This window comes from Nilaparvata lugens, unplaced genomic scaffold (genome assembly GCF_014356525.2).
Source record: "Nilaparvata lugens isolate BPH unplaced genomic scaffold, ASM1435652v1 scaffold2656, whole genome shotgun sequence".
Lineage (NCBI taxonomy): Eukaryota > Metazoa > Arthropoda > Insecta > Hemiptera > Delphacidae > Nilaparvata > Nilaparvata lugens.
Genome location: NW_024090330.1, coordinates 23,714 through 42,523, shown reverse-complemented (window position 1 = coordinate 42,523; position 18,810 = coordinate 23,714). Strand labels below are relative to the sequence as shown.

The following is an 18,810-nucleotide window of genomic DNA, read 5'->3' as shown; positions in this document are numbered from 1 at the left end:
AATGGTATACCTCAACAAGAAAAACCATCACTGCACTTCAACTTCCCATAAATGTTGAGAGATCTAAATTTCTAATTGCAAATACCGTACCTAATATTGTATGGTAATCAATATTTGAATCTAAGATTCTGGTGACTTGTTTAAAATAATCAATAATATTTTATTTGTCAAGAAAAAATAGTTTTATGATGATTTGAATAATAAATTTTCATAATAATTGAGATAAATGCCTTAATATAGAAATCAAGTAATAGTACCATTAACCTTCCGGAAGTCGCGCCCTACTCGAGCTAATCACACCAGCAGTCGCATGTTGTAATTTTACAACATTCTATTTTTTATGTACTCTGTTTACTGTCAAATCATATTAATTAATTGTATAATCAATATTTCCATCTAAATAGTTTGCTCCAATAAATATTAAAAACTGGATACTTAACAACTATTAGGTACTTCCATCTTAATATTTTATGAGTTCAATTTTTTTTCTACTTTTAAAACTATTCATTATTGTCAGAATAAATTCACAATTGATAGCATTCATTTTAAATATACATACCATTGTTTAAATAAAAAGATTCAATTTTTAATTATTAGTTAAGATTTAGAAACAGTTAAGTCTCTACTCCTACTGGCGAACAAGTGCCAGTAGTTCTTCACCTCCAGCCGTATTTTTCAGATAGATATAGATATTTAGAATAATAATTTTTTTTCTGATTGTCACATCTTTGTACTGTTTTCTGTGTTTTGGTGAAATAAATTGAATTATATTATGCCTATGAATATTTGCATGATTACCTTTTCGTAGCCCAATAAGGTACACCAAGCAAAGCCAACAATTCTGCTGGGTTATTGCTTCCTTGGCAGTCTTTCTCCCTATGCACTGTTTATCGTATGCACTATACTTATGAACTGTTGCGACTAAAGGGCACCTAAAGACTGAACCATTGCTCGGTTGATACTGCAACTCAGTGGAGTGATGGGGAGGAAGTTTTGGAATACATAGGTGACTCATTCACTGACACCACTCCATTCAATAGCTTTGTGCAGCAAAAAAACTGACACTGTTGTACTTTTTACAAAAGCGCGACTGCCGGAAGGTTAACTTACATTCATAAGTTTTGGAATACATAGGTGACTCGTTCACTGACACCACTCCATTCAATAGCTTTGTGCAGCAAAAAAACTGACACTGTTGTACTTTTTACAGCAGCGCGACTGCCGGAAGGTTAACTTACATTGGATATTCCCATTTTATAAAATATTTTTTCATCAAAAGACAAAGTATTATTTGTTATTGGTTACCGTACTGAGTTCATAGATATAATAGCCTTTCTATTCTCCTGTGACAGCTAACCATCAATTTAATATAATGATATCATGCCAACTTTTTTGGAATTAATGTAATGTAAGATGGAATTGAAGATTACCGGTAGGCTATATATTGCATATGAATGAAGAAAAAATCAATTTGAGATTTTACAAAAATTAAAATTAGAAATACAGGCGTACCTAAAGTGACTAACAATAACGACATTGCCTATTCTGTGGAAAATAATATTTTTTTAATGATTTCAAAGTATTATAGCTATTATTTGTTTCAGATTAAAATCATTATAGCAAGGCTTATAAAGTTAAGCCCATGTGTCACACCTGACAAACGATGCTTGTATAGCTTCTAACAAAACAGTTAATGTGATACTCAATTATTCATTACCTGCGCACTTGTCTCAGTGGCCCGAATGAATTGTTGACATGTTCAACTTTTGAAGCTAGTGGAATTCTAAAAGCCAGCTATATACTGTTGATAGTTGTTAATATTTCGCTCGCAGATAATGGAATAGCCAGGTGCGACATAGGCTAATTAAAAGTGAAGAGTATACTCAAGTACAACAATATAATTTAATGGATAAGGATAAATGCTGAAGCTGCTGCATTTACACCAAAGTTGTCAACAAAAAAATTGGTACATGAACAGTTTTCTACATAAAGTTGATGTTCTTTTGTAGAGCAACAGAGTAGAGTACTAGTTGTCAAAGAATTAGCCTAAAAGAGACTGTATAGTCTGCGTGGACTTGTAGAGGTAGAAGATTTTGTTCACAACTTTTTCAGTGTTTCTCATACTGGTTAGGAAACTAAACTTTTTGTTTAAAACAAGGATATCTAGAAATTGTCTCATTGTTGAGAACTCAGTTGACAACTCTGGTGTGAATGTGGCCTAACTTAAACAACTTAATTATTGAGTAATTTTAGTTTATTGCAGAAAAGCTACATAACCTACATGAATTTTGCATTTATTAATAAGGCATCTGATCATAACTAGTTTATTGAAAACCAAATTAATAGTTGACAAAGTTATAACAGCTTATTTCGATTCAGTAAAGAATGACCATCATGCCTATTAATTTATGCATAGCTAACCATGATATTAGTTTTTTGCAATAATTTGCATCAAAGCACATTGAAAATTCACATCTTTGACAATCTCGGCAATGTATTAATTTCTTGTATATTATGAGGAAAGCTTTTTAGTTAATGTGATATCAAAATTAACTAGATGATATAATAAAGTTATGATGTTGGATGTTCGGTTACTATTGTTAGATGCAGAATGGAAACTGGGTAACACACACGATGGCTTTTGATGTTCACACTTTCTATCTGTCCATCTACACTGTGTAATATGTTTTGGTATCTGAAAGAGAAAAAACAAACGAATTATTGATTGATCGAATGATAAAAAATAAGTTGGTGAAATTTGAAAATAACATTTAAAATTTTCAAGTTCGAGTGATGGGTAGGAGTGGTAGAATAAATATTTTGTATACTTCTACTTACAGTTCACACCAACGTGGCATAGAGAATTCTCCCACCTCTATATAAAAATATGGTCCAATGGAAACAGAATGGACTAGGTGCTACATCTCTTCTGTTTGCATTGGAATATATTATAGGCGTTTTGCGCTAAGACTGATTTGCTTGAACAAAGTGAGGAAGATAGAAGATGGGGGGAGAGGTGAGTGTAGGCATGGATCCGGGTGTAGTGGGCAGATGGGGAGATTTCCAGGGTAGTCAGTGCTGATTTTTGAGGGTAGTAATGTAAGTCGGGAATATTCCCATTGGGAAGGAACTTATGATTGGGGAATATTTCTCTGCCCAAGAAACCATGGGAATATATAAAATTGCATTGAAATAGTTTATAGTTATCAATTTCAATCACATTTGACAATCATAATCAATAAATCATCCATTCAAAAAAGCAGTGTAAATAGCTCACAAATTACATCAATGTTTAATATAATTTGGCTAGACTTTACTTTGAATGAACCAGTGATCACCTATATCGATGAATCGAGTTGGGTTAGTTAGATAGTATTGATACTGGAATTAAATACTATCGGTTTTACTGATTCAATTAAAGCAAAGCGTCCCCTTCTTTATTCTTTATCATAATAAGTATATCATCAAAATGATAGTAAGAGGAAAAATAAGGTAACCCTGTGCTGTTCCACTCCCAAATTTAGATAAGGTTACACATACTCCAAAATATGTCAAGTCTTGTAGTTCTTCACTTCACAAAATTCTCAGCCATAAAATATTTTCAAATTTAGATGCTTCAAAACCAAACCCTCGTAGAAAGAATATTGTACATTATTATCACAAAAAATGAAATATTCACATACTAATGAAATTTTGAAAGAGCGAACATTCTAGTAAGTTCTTTATTTTTTATTTTTGGGTTTAGGCCGGTTACAGAGCTCGACCGACCGTCAGTCTTTTCCATAGATATTCCATGTATCCGTACAGAGCAGGACTGACGGCACGCATGCGCACGGTCAGGACCATGCGTTTTACACTGCGTACGAAGACCATCGATCGAGCTCGTGCGCATCCGTTCCATCGGTCGACTGACGCGTTATTGAAGCAAATAGAAGCTTTCTGAGCTGTACTGATCAGTAGCCCGATCGCAATATAACCAATGTGCTGAAACCTCTGCCCGACAATCAGCTGATATTGAATAGAATAATGAACGAATTCAATTAATAGTGTCATATTCGAATTCAGAGCTTTTCTATACATTTCTTCAATCATTAAAAATCATATATTATTAATATTATCTACATTTATTTAACCCGTTGCTTAAAATGACTGCAAGTATTCCCAATGATGATACAAGCTCGAAATAACTCATCAAAATTTCTGATGGACATTCTGAGGTGGTTAAAACATGTATCTTTATCCCCAAGCAAAATGATGTATATAATGGTACTAAATTCCCTTTGAAATGCTCTTTGAGTGACCATCGGGTGAACTTGACATCTACGTCTTTTGATCTTTCGTTTACGAAGATAATAAGCTGCAATTAAACAATCTGTAAAGCGTCCATTTTGTGAGTCAGAAAAACTGATGTATGGATGTGTATGGTTAGGATGGTGCATACGCACTGACGGTCGGTTGAGCTCTGAATGTGTAAAACTGATTTATGGATGCATATGGTCAGGATGGTACATACGGTCGAGGGTATATGGTCGAGCTCTGTAACCGGCCTAAATTATTGTGAGCTTTTTTTTGCAAAGTAATAGATGATTTATTCATTATCATTAAATTTCTTGAGCAATACTAGACGAAGTAAACCAGGAATTAAACTTCTTGAGCAATTCAAGACGGAGTAAACCCAATATTTTGTTGACTAAGGTTACTTGAATGTTAATTATGAGTACCGTATAATAGATTTAACTTACAAGACAAAATGAATGTAGCATCATAATAGTGGTACCGTATACAATAATCAAGGATGTGCACCACGCTTTTCGATTCTTTTTACTGGTACATTTTCAATTACGAATTGTATACTATCAATTTATGTAGATTTGACTAATTTAAAGAAAAAACTTTTATCATTTTTACTTTTCGATATATTGAGCGCCAAAAGTTCAAATCTTGGGGCAGATCTATTACATGAATGATATCAAATTGATTCATACAATTTTGAGGATGGATCTCCCCCAATATTTGAACTGTATGCGCTTTTAAATCAGAACGAAAAAATTATAAAAATTGTTTTTCCTTGGAAATACTTTTTAAGTATCTTGATAGAATTCAAATCAAAATACCTTCGAAATGAAACCAATAATAATTTTCCAAAAGCGGAGCCTTAAATGATTAGAAATGAGTGCTTATTCCTCCTCAAACTTACAAGAAGTGATAAACGAATTTGAATTACTGATCTTGATATTATAGTTTCAAAGTTATTTATTCTAATCATTTCAATGCTTTATACTATAATGGCAAGAGTATAAACCAATACATATTCCAGCTACGTTGCTTTTGAACCCTTCCAATGAAGGTAACACATTGGGCCATATGAATAAAGTTGAGCATTTGCTTCATTTTCTATGAATAAACGTGAGCAAAAGGTTTTGCTCATGCTCATCAAAAAAATAGTTTCAGCATTTGCTCAAAAGTAAAAGCTTTTGCTCAAAATTGTATGAATAAACTAGAGCATTTGCTCAACTTTTGAAGCAAATGCTTCAAAAAAGGTGAGTCTAGTCTAGAGCATCTTATCACCTTCTGCTCATAGTAAAATGGCTCAACTAATTCGTATGAGGAAGAGGAAACTATACCAGATACGATCACAACCAATAGTTGAGAACTATAAAACTCTTTTTAGATTCAACCATGATATATATCACCATTATCCCTTCAAAAGATAGCTTCAAAAAAGAGTGTTCTCTGTTATAAAGATAGCCATCACAAAATAGGAAATAGGCATTTAAGAAGATGAGAGTCTTCAACCACAGAGAAGAAACCATTCCTTCTACTTTGTGACTCAACTAACCTAAAACTATTCATGAATAGAAAACAGAGCAGACGACGCAAACACAAGCGGTGCCCCCTACTTGCATATTTAGCGCTTCCGTGAGCTATAAAAACAAAGTAAGGTTACAAAAGCGAATTAGCTGATGAAAAATCTTTTAAATACGTGAGCATTTGCTCCAGAGTTCAGGAGCATAAGGTAAGAGTATAAGGTAAAGCTTATTCATATAAAAATGAGCTAATGCTTTTGCTTCTACCTTTTGCTCATGAGGAAAACCTTATGCTCCATGCTCTTGCTCATGAGCATTTGCTCTGGTTTTATTCATATGGGCCATTGAATTTCAGATGAGCAGCAGATTTGAAAAAAGTAATATCTTGAATCATAAGCTATTAAAGGACACTGTAAAAGCGAGAATGGGTGAAATCCCTTCAACTACTACCAAATATAATGGCAAGTGTATAAAGCAATACATATTCCACCTACTTTGCTTTTAAATCCCTCCAATTATTGATTTGAGAGAGGCAGCTAGATACAAAAATGCAATATCTTGATTCATAGGCTATTAAAGGACATTGTAATAGTGAGAATGAGTGGAAACCCTCCAACCACTACCAGATATTATGACAAGAGTATAAACCTATACATTTTCCAGATAATTTGTTGATGAACCTCTCCAAAAGAAAAAATCAGAACAACTGACCATCTTATCTTTAGCGTTGATGTCAGCTCCACAGTTGTAGAGAAGGCGCACAAGGTCATTGTATCCCATTTATGAGGTGTAATGGAGGGGTCTTCGTTCTTTCTTGTCACCGAGCTGTTACGTTCGATCAGAAATTCAGCCATCTGAAAACCAACCACATCAGTTATCACAATAACCCTGAAACTTCACCAAGTTCTGTAGAACGTACTATGAAATACTCGAATTTCTGAAATACACAAGTGGCATGCAATTCCAACAAAACGTCAGCATCTCATCAACATTTGTTTGCTATCATTTACGGTGAGATTAAATACTCAGTGAAAATGATAGGATGGCATAGTTGGCAATTTCTACTTCCATAGTAGATAGCTGTGATCCAAGTTGTCCCGGTACATCTGATATAAAATTAGTTGTTGACTTTTGTTAGAATGGGAAATTTCAAAAACCTTTCATATACGTCGACGCGCAATTCAAAAAGGAACATACCAGACAAATTTCAAGAAAATCTATTGCCGCGTTTCGCCGTAAATGCGGAACATGCATAACAATATAAAGATAAATGTGAAAGCGTCGATTTGAATCTCAATCGATCGGTCAATTATTATAGAAAATAACAGGTGACCGTCACTGATAATTTATTTTAAAAAAATCGCAGGTGATAGGAAGAGACTATATCATTGAAACACTTGACCGATAGATTCGCTGGTGGTGACTACTGTTATTGAAATCTGTATGTACCATTACACTAATTAATTTTTTTGAGCTATTTAATAATTCTATGTATGTAATAATAATATTCAATACGATTCTGAATGCATCAAAATTAGTGTTTCTTTTCTCTCTGTAAAACCTGTAATATGCAACTCTGGTTTGCACACAATCATTTTTTGCCCATGCAGACCATTTTCTAAAGATTTATTTGACTTAGTGTATTCATGAGGTTATTTTTATTCGTTGTTGTTGTTTTATATTTGTTCTGAACAAAGCTCAGGCTAGAGCTACCAGAGGACTGTAATTTACTATTCAAATAATCAAATACAAACAAGGGGCAAAATTTAATCTTCAATTTGAGCCAGGTTATTTGTACAGTTAAACTCTGCATTAATGAACAATAAAAAAGAGCAAAAAACTCACCAGATTTAATCCAATATTGATTACTTGCCCCTTCGAAGCCTTTATTAGGTGTTTTGGTCAGGTTCAGGGTGGGATGAAATCGGGAAAAAAGACAGGTTCTCGCTTCCGGGCAGCCTTTTCACGTTCAACTTGCAGGCTCTGCACTGTGTTTGGAACAAAGCTCAAACTGGATTCTTTATAAATTCAAATCCGATTCAAATTAATTCAATTTAACACTATTTACGCTGTTATACTCATAATTCACACACACTACACTCAAACAATTATTTACAAGAAATTTCCGATCGAAATTACATGACAAACACACAATTCGGTCTGCACAACAACGGGGCGACAAGACAAGACAGACTGAACTAGGACGACTCACAAAAAACATCCAGAATGCCAAGCAAGCAGGACGGTTTGCGCCGGCGCAAACACAAGCCTGCTAATCGCAGAACCAGTCTGGCATTTTGGCGCTACAGTTCGAGTTCTCTGGCCAGACCATACCCCCGCCTCTGAAGAACTATTTTTCAGCCAAGTTACAAAAACTGAAAAAAAACCACAGAAAGGAAAAAATCCAGACATGCTAAAAAGAACAAAAAACACCAACACCAAAAAACAACACAAGAAAAAAAATGCAACAAGCACAACAACTATTGAGTTGGGAGTGGATACAATTTGGTTACTGGTCTTTTATGAATACCAGTTTTTAGGCGAACACTCGCCACTCGAACCTCGCCGTCACTTCCCGGAAACACTTGCTCAATGACACCCAGTGGCCACTGCAATGGAGGTGTGTTTGGTTGGTCTACTACCACAACCGTTCCCACACTGATAGAAGTGGGTGATTTCAACCATTTTTTACGACTTTGAAGTTCGTGCAGGTACTCTCTTCTCCATCGGTTCCAGAACGATTGAATAAGTTGACCAATCAATTCATACCTGGTGAGACGATTCACAGGGACACTGTCCACGTCCCGCATGGGAAACGATTTCAACGGTGTTAGAGTCAAAAAGTGCGCTGGGGTTAAAGCCAGCGGTTCACACGGATCCTCACTCAGTACACAGTGGGCGGGAATTCAGGACACCTTCAATCTGCACCAATACAGTGTTCAGTTCCTCATAGGTGAGAAGTTGATTGCCAATTACTCGGAACAGATGCAACTTTACAGATTTGACATTTGCCTCCCACAGACCTCCAAAATGCGGTGAACCAGGGGGAATGAATTTCCATTCAATTTTGTGTTTGGCGAGTTGACTAGTCAATGTGGTTTGAAACTCGGATGAGTTCAAAAGTTGAGATATTTTTCGCAACTGTTCCTTGGCACCTACAAAATTAGTACCACAATCGGAATACATCACACGACAGGGTCCACGACGTGACAAAAAACGACGAAACGCAGCTAAAAACATGGGCGTTGATAGATCCGATACCAACTCAATATGTACCGCCTTTGTTGCCATACACACAAACAGACAAATGTAGGCTTTCAAAACACAAGGATTACGACGTCTCGTCATAGTAATACGCAGAGGACCAGCGTAATCCACACCACAATTTTCAAATGGTTTGCATTTTGACAGTCGACAAGCAGGCAGGTCACCCATTTTTGGAATAATTGCATTATTACTAGGTCGAACACGGAAACAACGGTTACACTTAAAAACACAAATACGAATAATAGAGAGAGCAGACAGTATCCAGAATTTCTGTCTGATCAAGGACAACAATAACGAAGGTCCAGCATGACAATTCTTCTTGTGATGATAATCAATCAACATCGATACGAAAGTGTCGGATTTTGGTAAGATCATCTGATGACAAGTCTCAAATTCCAGTCCAGCATGAGACAAACGACCGCCGACGCGAATCACACCTCTATCAATGAATGGAGACAGGCGACGTAGGCGCATAGAACAATCCTCTCCCTTCTCTAATTGCACAAATTCAGATGAAAAATGTATCTTCTGTACCACTTTAAATAGATACCTCTCAGCAACATCGAAATCTGATTCTTCTGATTGGGGTAAGATTCGTAAGAATTTGAGAACAAGAATTACAATTCTCAAAAGACGACCATAATCCGAACAACGACCAATCAATGAATATACTGCATTGCTGTTACAATCAGGAGATTTTGTGACTGTCAACACTGACGGTTTTTTCGCCTCCGGTGGATCCACTATCTCTTCCATTTGAGTTCGGACGGGCCAATCGCATTCGTCCTCTGCTATCCATGATGGACCTGAGAGCCACAACGGAAAGTTCACAAGCTCAACTGGTGATAAACCTCTAGACAAACAATCAGCGGGATTTTCAATTCCGGCAACATGCATCCACTCCTGTATACAAGAATCCTGTATTTTTGCGACGCGATTACCAACAAAAGTTTGCCATTTCGCGGATGGAGCATTAATCCAACACAAGGTGACTGTCGAATCAGAGAGTGCGACAATACGAGACACATGACAACGTTCACTAATAATAGTGACTACTGAATTCATGAGTTCTGCCAACAAGAGTGCCGCACACAACTCCAAACGAGGTATTGAAACAACTTTAGATGGTGCTACCTTGGACTTTGAACACAATAATACAACTCTTGGCTCCTCGCTCTCCTTCTGCGACTTCACATAGATAACTGCACCATAACCAGACAATGATGCATCACAAAAACCAATCAAACTGATGTGAGAATCCTGAAACAAACCAACGTGACGTGGAACAGCAAATTTCAACAATAGAGGCAACTCTTTTTGACAATTCTCCCAAAGAGTGCAGATAGACTCAGGCGGCTTCTCGTCCCAATCCACTCCTAATTTCCACAGTTTCTGGACAAGACATTTTAGAAATAATGTAAACGGTGACAAGAGACCAAGTGGATCATAGATACGAGCCATCACTGACAGAATAGAACGCTTAGTAGCGACGACCTCACCACTCTTGACTGAAAACTGAAACAGATCAGTACTAGGTTGCCAATTCAATCCCAAGATAGCCAAGGAGTTGTCTGCTTCGAAATCCTTGTACGAAAACGATTTCTCTTCCTCCGAGAATTTCTCCAACATTGATGGTGAATTTGAAGTCCACTTTGTGAGCGAGAAACCTCCTCCCTCAAACAGCTGCTTGGACTGACGATACAGCTCCGCGGCCTCTGACTCTGTGGCGACAGATGTGACTAAGTCGTCCATGAACATGTCTCTTGGTATTCTCGCCTTGGCTGCTGGAAAACGATTTCCATCCTCCTCTACAAGCTGGTGGACGGTGCGAAGCGCCAAATATGGAGAGCTTGAAACACCAAAAACAACACAATTGAGCTGATAAATTTCGATCGGATCCTCCGGCGAAAATCTCCACAATACACGCTGATAACGACGGCAGGAATCCTCCACTAATATCTGTCGATACATTTGTTTAATGTCGGCAGTTAGTGCGATTGGGAACAAACGAAAATTAACTAACAAAACAAAAATGTCAGTCTGCAATTTGGGACCAGCATGAAGAACCTGGTTCAATGACAAACCCGATGATGTTCTGGAACCAGCATCAAATACAATTCGGATGGGCGTGGTAGTGCTGCTTGCTTTCACGATGGCGTGATGCGGTATGTAGTAACCACCTCGGTCTGTCTGATCTGCTACAAACGACATGTGACCCTGACGTAGGTAATCGATCAATATTTCATGATATGAAATACGAGTATTGCTGTCAAGCTCTAGTCGTCTCTCCAAAGTCAGCAGTCTGCGTTCGGCGACAGCATACGAATCTCCCAAGCTGCTGGGCGGCTCCGCAAATGACAAGGCAACAACAAAACGACCAGAATTCACACGATGTACAGACTTCCGAAAATTTACCTCACACTCCAACTCTTCCGGTTTCAGTTGACAGCTTGGTGCAGGGCACGATTCCAACTCCCAAAAACGTTCCACAAAACTATCCAACGATGGACTACTAACGAATGGACTACAGATGGCTGTAAAACAATTCGACACATTCTTTGTTGAAGTGAGAATCGGCGCTCTCCCCATCAGAATGTGACCAAAGACACTATTAACAGTCATCAATTCGTGCGATTCACCTATACTAGGACTCCCACGTAGCAAGTGAGGAACTAACTCCGCACCAATGATGCCATCTATTCTACTAGGAAGGTAGAATTTGTCGTCAGCCAGTGTGAGATTTTCAAGATGATGAAGTTTGGATCTGTCGATTTCACAAGAAGGCAACTTGTCGATGATTTTATCTACCACTGTGGCATCCATCGAAAACTTGACGGTAGGATCCAACTTCGACTGAATCGACACACAAGTACGACCTCGAACTTCACTAGTACCACCACCGAATCCACGAACAACGGTTTTCATGGGCTGGAATGGTAGTCTCAAACGCCGACACAATTTGGCTGTAACAAAATGACACTGACTCCCGGTGTCAATCAAGAAACGAACATCACAAAGCTGATCATTACAATCTCGAACATGTGCAGTGACGGTCGACAACACAACGGTCGAATTTTCTACATCGTTGGATGTAGAACAACAACTAATAGGTGATGTGCCACCTGCCTTGGAGTTCGACGAGGACGCAACACCTTCATTGGAACTTGATCTGGAAAAGTGCAATAAAGAATGATGAGATTCTCGACATTGAGCACACTGAGTTTTACTACGACAATCTCTACTCAAATGATCCACATCAAGACAACGAAAACAACAAAACTTTCCTTTAATCAAACAATAACGATCCAAGGAGTCATTTTCAAGAACCTAGCACAATCTACTAACCGATGACCCGGTTTTGAGCACTTCAGACAATTGGGCTTTTTACTAGATGCATCGTTAGATGAATCATTAGATTGAACCACAAACACCTTTGATTTATTATCCTTTTTGTGCCTCATATTAAACGATTCAGTCTGTTTCTCATCAGAAGGAAGAGTCTTAATTTGCTTTTCAATGAATTTGACATAATCGGTATAAGTTGGCATAGCCTTGTCACGGACGGCCGATTCAAAATTTCTACGAGAACTTGGATCCAGCAATCTCAAGCCATGATAGAGGAATATCGAGTCTGACAAATCAGTGAGTCGCAATCTCTTCACTGCATTGATTGAACTGCAAAACCCATCCAAAATCGCAATACAACCTGCCTTTGATTCTGATTTTATTGGACGAAATTCAAAAATTTGTTTGAAATAGGCATCGACTTGCGCCCGTGGATCGTTATAGCGGGTCAATAATGCCTGCCAAATTATTTGATAATTGTTAGCCAATGGTGGCAAATGACGACAAATATTTGCTGCTTGTCCAGTAAGTCTACTTACAAGATATTGGACCTTCTGCTGATCGTTCAAACTCTTGTTGTCATGTACCAATGCCTTAAATAGTTCATAAAACACCGACCATTGAGTCTGGTTCCCATCTAATTTCGGAAGGTCGATTTTAGGCAGTACCGACTCGGACACGACCGGCTGTGCACTAGCTGCAGTAGCTGCCGAAGATTGAGCAATAGCATCAGTCGCCTCTTTCTGTTTGAGAGTGTTAGCCGCTACTTCAATATACTGAAACAGATCTAGGTGTGAGTCGTTGAATGCTACAACATAATCTTTATTCAACTCAAGTTCCAACACATTAACCACTAATTCTGTCTTTTCATAATCCGAAATGGTCTGAGACACCCGAGGATAGAAGATTGAAAATTGCTCAGCAACTTTTGGATCAGAGACATTTTTAGACAGTTCATAAATTCTTTGCAATCGGGCATACAATTGTTCCAGTTTAGCGCGATGCACCCTGATTTGTTTCTGTAATTTTTCCTCCATCTTGAACTCATACACAAAACAATTCAGCCCGACAATACAAACAACAGACAATAAAACAAGAATGAGTTCAAAACTAGATGAAAGGAAGAATCACGACTAGTAAGTTATCAAAGTTAAACTTTGATTATCAATTCACAAGATAAGTTACTGCTGAAGACAAAACTATATGATTAGATAATGTTCTTCCAACAACTCACAAACAAACGATAACTTGTTGAATTGAACAAACAAAATCATGCTGTGATTAACCTTCACTAACATGTATAACAAAATGGACAATACAAATTCCAACAAACAAATTCCCGAAAAAGAGCACAATGAGCCTAGTTTCAGGAAAATTACAATTTTAACTGAAATAAATTTAATTTCAGACAAATACAAATTGACAAGAAACCTTGCTCTAGAACAAGGCTACAACAAACTTAAGTTGAGCATAGATCAGACCATTCTCAACATGCCAACATTGGACAAATACGAAACTGCTTAAATCCAATGTGTGTGAATTAATCAACAAATTACAAATTTAAATTCATCACGGCCTGGTGGACCAGAAATGTCCTGAACAAAGCTCAGGCTAGAGCTACCAGAGGACTGTAATTTACTATTCAAATAATCAAATACAAACAAGGGGCAAAATTTAATCTTCAATTTGAGCCAGGTTATTTGTACAGTTAAACTCTGCATTAATGAACAATAAAAAAGAGCAAAAAACTCACCAGATTTAATCCAATATTGATTACTTGCCCCTTCGAAGCCTTTATTAGGTGTTTTGGTCAGGTTCAGGGTGGGATGAAATCGGGAAAAAGACAGGTTCTCGCTTCCGGGCAGCCTTTTCACGTTCAACTTGCAGGCTCTGCACTGTGTTTGGAACAAAGCTCAAACTGGATTCTTTATAAATTCAAATCCGATTCAAATTAATTCAATTTAACACTATTTACGCTGTTATACTCATAATTCACACACACTACACTCAAACAATTATTTACAAGAAATTTCCGATCGAAATTACATGACAAACACACAATTCGGTCTGCACAACAACGGGGCGACAAGACAAGACAGACTGAACTAGGACGACTCACAAAAAACATCCAGAATGCCAAGCAAGCAGGACGGTTTGCGCCGGCGCAAACACAAGCCTGCTAATCGCAGAACCAGTCTGGCATTTTGGCGCTACAGTTCGAATTCTCTGGCCAGACCAATATTGAAAATGAGTACATAAGAATTTTACTTTGTAAATTGCATTTAAAAAAAATATCTTTTGTCTGTCTGTCTGCATGCCGATTGTTATGAATTATTATTGCGTTACTTTTTCTCATTGCATCAACGAGTCTCCCTGACAGCCAATCTCCTACTGGTTAAGAGGGGACAGGTTGTCGGGACCGTAGACGACAACCAAGCTCCCCGTCAGCCGAGCTCCTCTCCCAGGACGCCGTCGACCAATCCCCTCGAAAGTGGTTTTAAAAGGAGCTCGGCTGACGGGGAACTTGGCTGGCGCGCTCCCGCAAACCACAGATCCACACTCTTTGTACGCATTGGGCCAACATGTGGATGCGGCACCAAGTTACTGGCCAGCCTTAGATAAGGTTGCTAGTGATGAAAACAAGAATGTGAAATTGAGACAAAGTAACTATACCTCTCAAGTACCATACTTGTAAGCTGTCATCCCATTACAGCAATCAGTATACCAAGCTGCAAAGACAGTGTCCCCTCCCCCCACCACAACAAACTTCTCTCTTCACACCTACAACATAACACAAAAGAATACATTCAAGTACTGTGAAATTAGTTATCCGATTTCAATGAAGCTAGTAATTGATCATATGTACAATGTGAACGCTTTAAAATAATACTATTTGAAAAAATGTATCTAGATTAGATTAATGGAATTCAATTGGATAAGGTTTTTACTGAGGGTGATGACCACAGACACAGACTTGTGCTTGAGTAATGGCTACTAACTACCAAATAATTGTGGAGGATTGAGTAACGCTTTAAAAATTGATAAATCAATTCAAATCGTGAACGTATGTATTCTAAATTTTTATCCAGATTTATTAATTGGAATAAAATTTACTGGTGAAAGATTTTTTTTTGGTGAGAGCAATGTCCTCAAGTGTTCAAGTGTCACAGACTATTGCTAATAGGTAAGAAGATAAGATAAGATAATAGTTTTATTCAACACAGTACATTTCACAACCTACAGTTGCATTTGATAAGTCTTAATAAGCTCACAATATTACAAGCACATAATGGAAGTTGGCAGGCCTGAATCTGCCGGTTTAGTACGGTTTGTAATAGCTCCTTTTAAAAATCTAATTATTAAAGTATTACCTAGTATTTCTCCAGAGATTTGTGATTCAAACCATTTGGAAGTGTGAGTTCATCAAGTGAAAAGATTTGTTTAGTGCTAGAACAATCTATTTTAACTAGTGTCGTATTTCTTATGAACTAACCTAGAACTGAATAATTTACGAAGAGTTGTAGTGGATTGTTTTTCATTGTCATTCTCACTTCAGTACTCGTCTTATCATTTATCTTGATAACCGTAAACTTGACTGTCGTTTGTGATATAAACATTCGGTGACTCACCAGTTACCGGTAGACTATCTATAACCTAAAAATTGTTAAACTTTTAAGCGGGAAGCCAAGACAGCTGTCAATCAGCTGTTTTTGACAGTTCTTTCCACAACTGACCTTCCGTACTTTCTCTTCGATAGTCTCGTTTGTTTTCCTTCCAATAATTTCTCCTCTTCCTTGTTCCTCATTCTTTCTCAGGAGCTTCCAATTATATCCTTGCTTTGACGGCTCTCTTAGCTTGAAGACCTTTTCCTTTAAATAGTTCCATCATTATCATCCACAATGTCTTTAAATAGAGTAAACAGACTTACCCGATCGGGCCGATATAATATTATTCAAGGAATGGACGACGAAATTGAGAGTTTAAGAGAGGGTCTTGTTAACAGGGAGGTGATTGATATTGCTATTGACTTGCATGCTGCTCTTGTTGTAATTAGCAATAAATACACCAGTGAAGCTATTATTGACTTTATTCCCATCATGACATCTCTTTTGAATAAATACGACACTTCTTTGAAAGAAAATTCTGATTTAACTAATTTGCTAAATGATGTCAAATTCGAGAAGGAGTCTTTAATTGAAAAGTTGAGGATGGAAAGAGAAACTAGAGCTATAATAGTCGAAGACTCATTATCTATGGAGAAACAGACGGAAAGTGAGATTTGTGCCTTGAAACTCAATATCAGGAACATGGAGGAAGAACTACGGTTGTTACACTTGGAAATGACATCAAAGGATGAGATAATTAAATTATTAGAGTCTGATTCTAAAAGAATTTCATCAATATTTAATTCTGGCGAAATTAACCTTGGTGCTAGGCTCACTCTCGATTCTGATGACCCTTTCATTGCACCTCGATCATATTCCAAAGTGGTTCACGCATCAATTCCTGATCCTGTGATCACTGGAAATCGGTTCTCGCCTCTTAATGTCGATGAATCGTTATCGTCACCATTGGAGTCTGGACGGCGTAATTATAGGGTCACAGCTCAGGTTCATAGATCTGCCGCCGGTTCACCAAATACGGGCAAATCCATCTTTCGCAAAAAAAGGAAAGTAGTTATTTTGTCGGATAGCCAGGGGCGCGACATGTACAAGTATCTGAATGGGTTGTATGATTGTGATGTATTTGTTCATTGTCAACCAGGTGCGAAGATGAAGCACGTCATTGAAAGAGGTCTGTGTTTCACTAAGGACTTAACCCGGTCTGACTGCGTCATTGTTATGGCGGGAACGAATGATTTCGGTAGACTTGAGCCAGGTCATCTCACCGTAATGCAGGGACTTGATGTGATTGAGGCTGCTGATTTAAACACTAACATACTGTTGTGTGCCATTCCTTACCGCTACGATTTGCCGTCCGTGAATGACGACATTTGCTTCGCCAACTCAGCTATTCAAAATCGACTTGTCAACTTTGAGGGAAGATCGACAATGAAATTCTGTGGTGTTAGCAGTACGCTGACGCGTAATTACTTCACGAAACATGGACTGCACTACAGGATCTCAGCTAAGAGACTGCTGGGAAGGTCGATAAGCGAATATGTGAAAAATACTCACAATCAGATTGTGAGTGATCGTTCTGTGACTGTAGTAAATGAAATGCAGTTAATACAGTCGGGCATCCCGAGAGCGCCGGATTCTCCTATCTTTCGTCACATGGAGTCCTGTCCTGTTACGCCAAACCCAAGCTGCTCTGATGCTCCCCACACATGTGTTGATGTCAATGTGAATCCAAGTGAAATTTCTTCTGTTTATTCATCTATTGCAACAATTGACAATGACATTTCTCATATTGAGACAAATGATTTAAACTAATAACTAATGACAACGATCTTGTTTCGGCCAGCCGACTTGTACACACTAGTCATAAGGTAAATAGTAATTATAATAGTAGTATTGCTCGTTCTGGTACTTTCAGGAATAAAGGGGGTAATCATTCCACTGAGTTGAGTTTCCTGTCGTGGAATGTTCAGGGGTTGCGGAATAAAATTGATTATATTGAAACTATTGTAGATGATAATAAAATCCATATAATGATGATAACGGAGCACTGGTTGAGAAATAACGATTTGAATTATGTAAATATAAATAATTTCAAATTAGGTTCTTATTTCAGTAGATCTAATAGAATTCATGGTGGTTCAGCTTTATTCTTAAACGATTTAATAGAGTTCAAGGAAATGCACAGAGTGAAAGAATTATCTGTTGAAATGGTTTGCGAGGCTTGTGCGATTAAGTTGCCTTCATTGAACTTGATAGCTGTTGCCATTTACAGGCCATGTAGTGCTTTATTAAGTACTTTTTGTGAATTCCTGGACACCTTGGATAGAATATTGACTTATTTATCGGCCTTCGACTGTTGTATTGTATTAGGCGGAGACTTCAATGTAGACTTTAACTTGGAGAGTAGCTTCAGAGATGATCTTTGTAATTTGTTGGCCAGTTTCAATCTAACCATCACTACAAGACAGATGACAAGACCCGCCAGATTAGAAGCCGGAGGTTCCTGCATAGACAATATCGTCACAGATATCCATTATACTCGATGGGAAAGTGCAATTCTATATACGGCATTTTCCGATCACTTAGCTTTAACCCTGAAAATAAAAATTGATAATAAATCCTTTGTCAGTAAGACACGCAATAGTCCAATTTTTTTAAGACAAATTAGCTCAAGTAGGACTAGTATATTTTTAGCATGTATGAAATCAATCAACTGGATAGCTGTTTACAAACTGATTGACCTAGATGAGAAAGTTGACATGTTCTAT

The 18,810-nt window shown here is 37.6% G+C and overlaps 1 long non-coding RNA gene across 1 annotated transcript; it reads left to right on the top strand.

Moving 5' to 3' along the window:
- Nucleotides 1-672: 672 nt before the first annotated feature.
- On the top strand, nt 673-1,234 carry LOC111055227. Its single transcript, XR_005573558.1, has 2 exons — nt 673-1,006; nt 1,135-1,234. It is a non-coding gene; the product is annotated as an uncharacterized LOC111055227 (long non-coding RNA).
- The last annotated feature ends 17,576 nt before the right edge of the window (nt 1,235-18,810 follow it).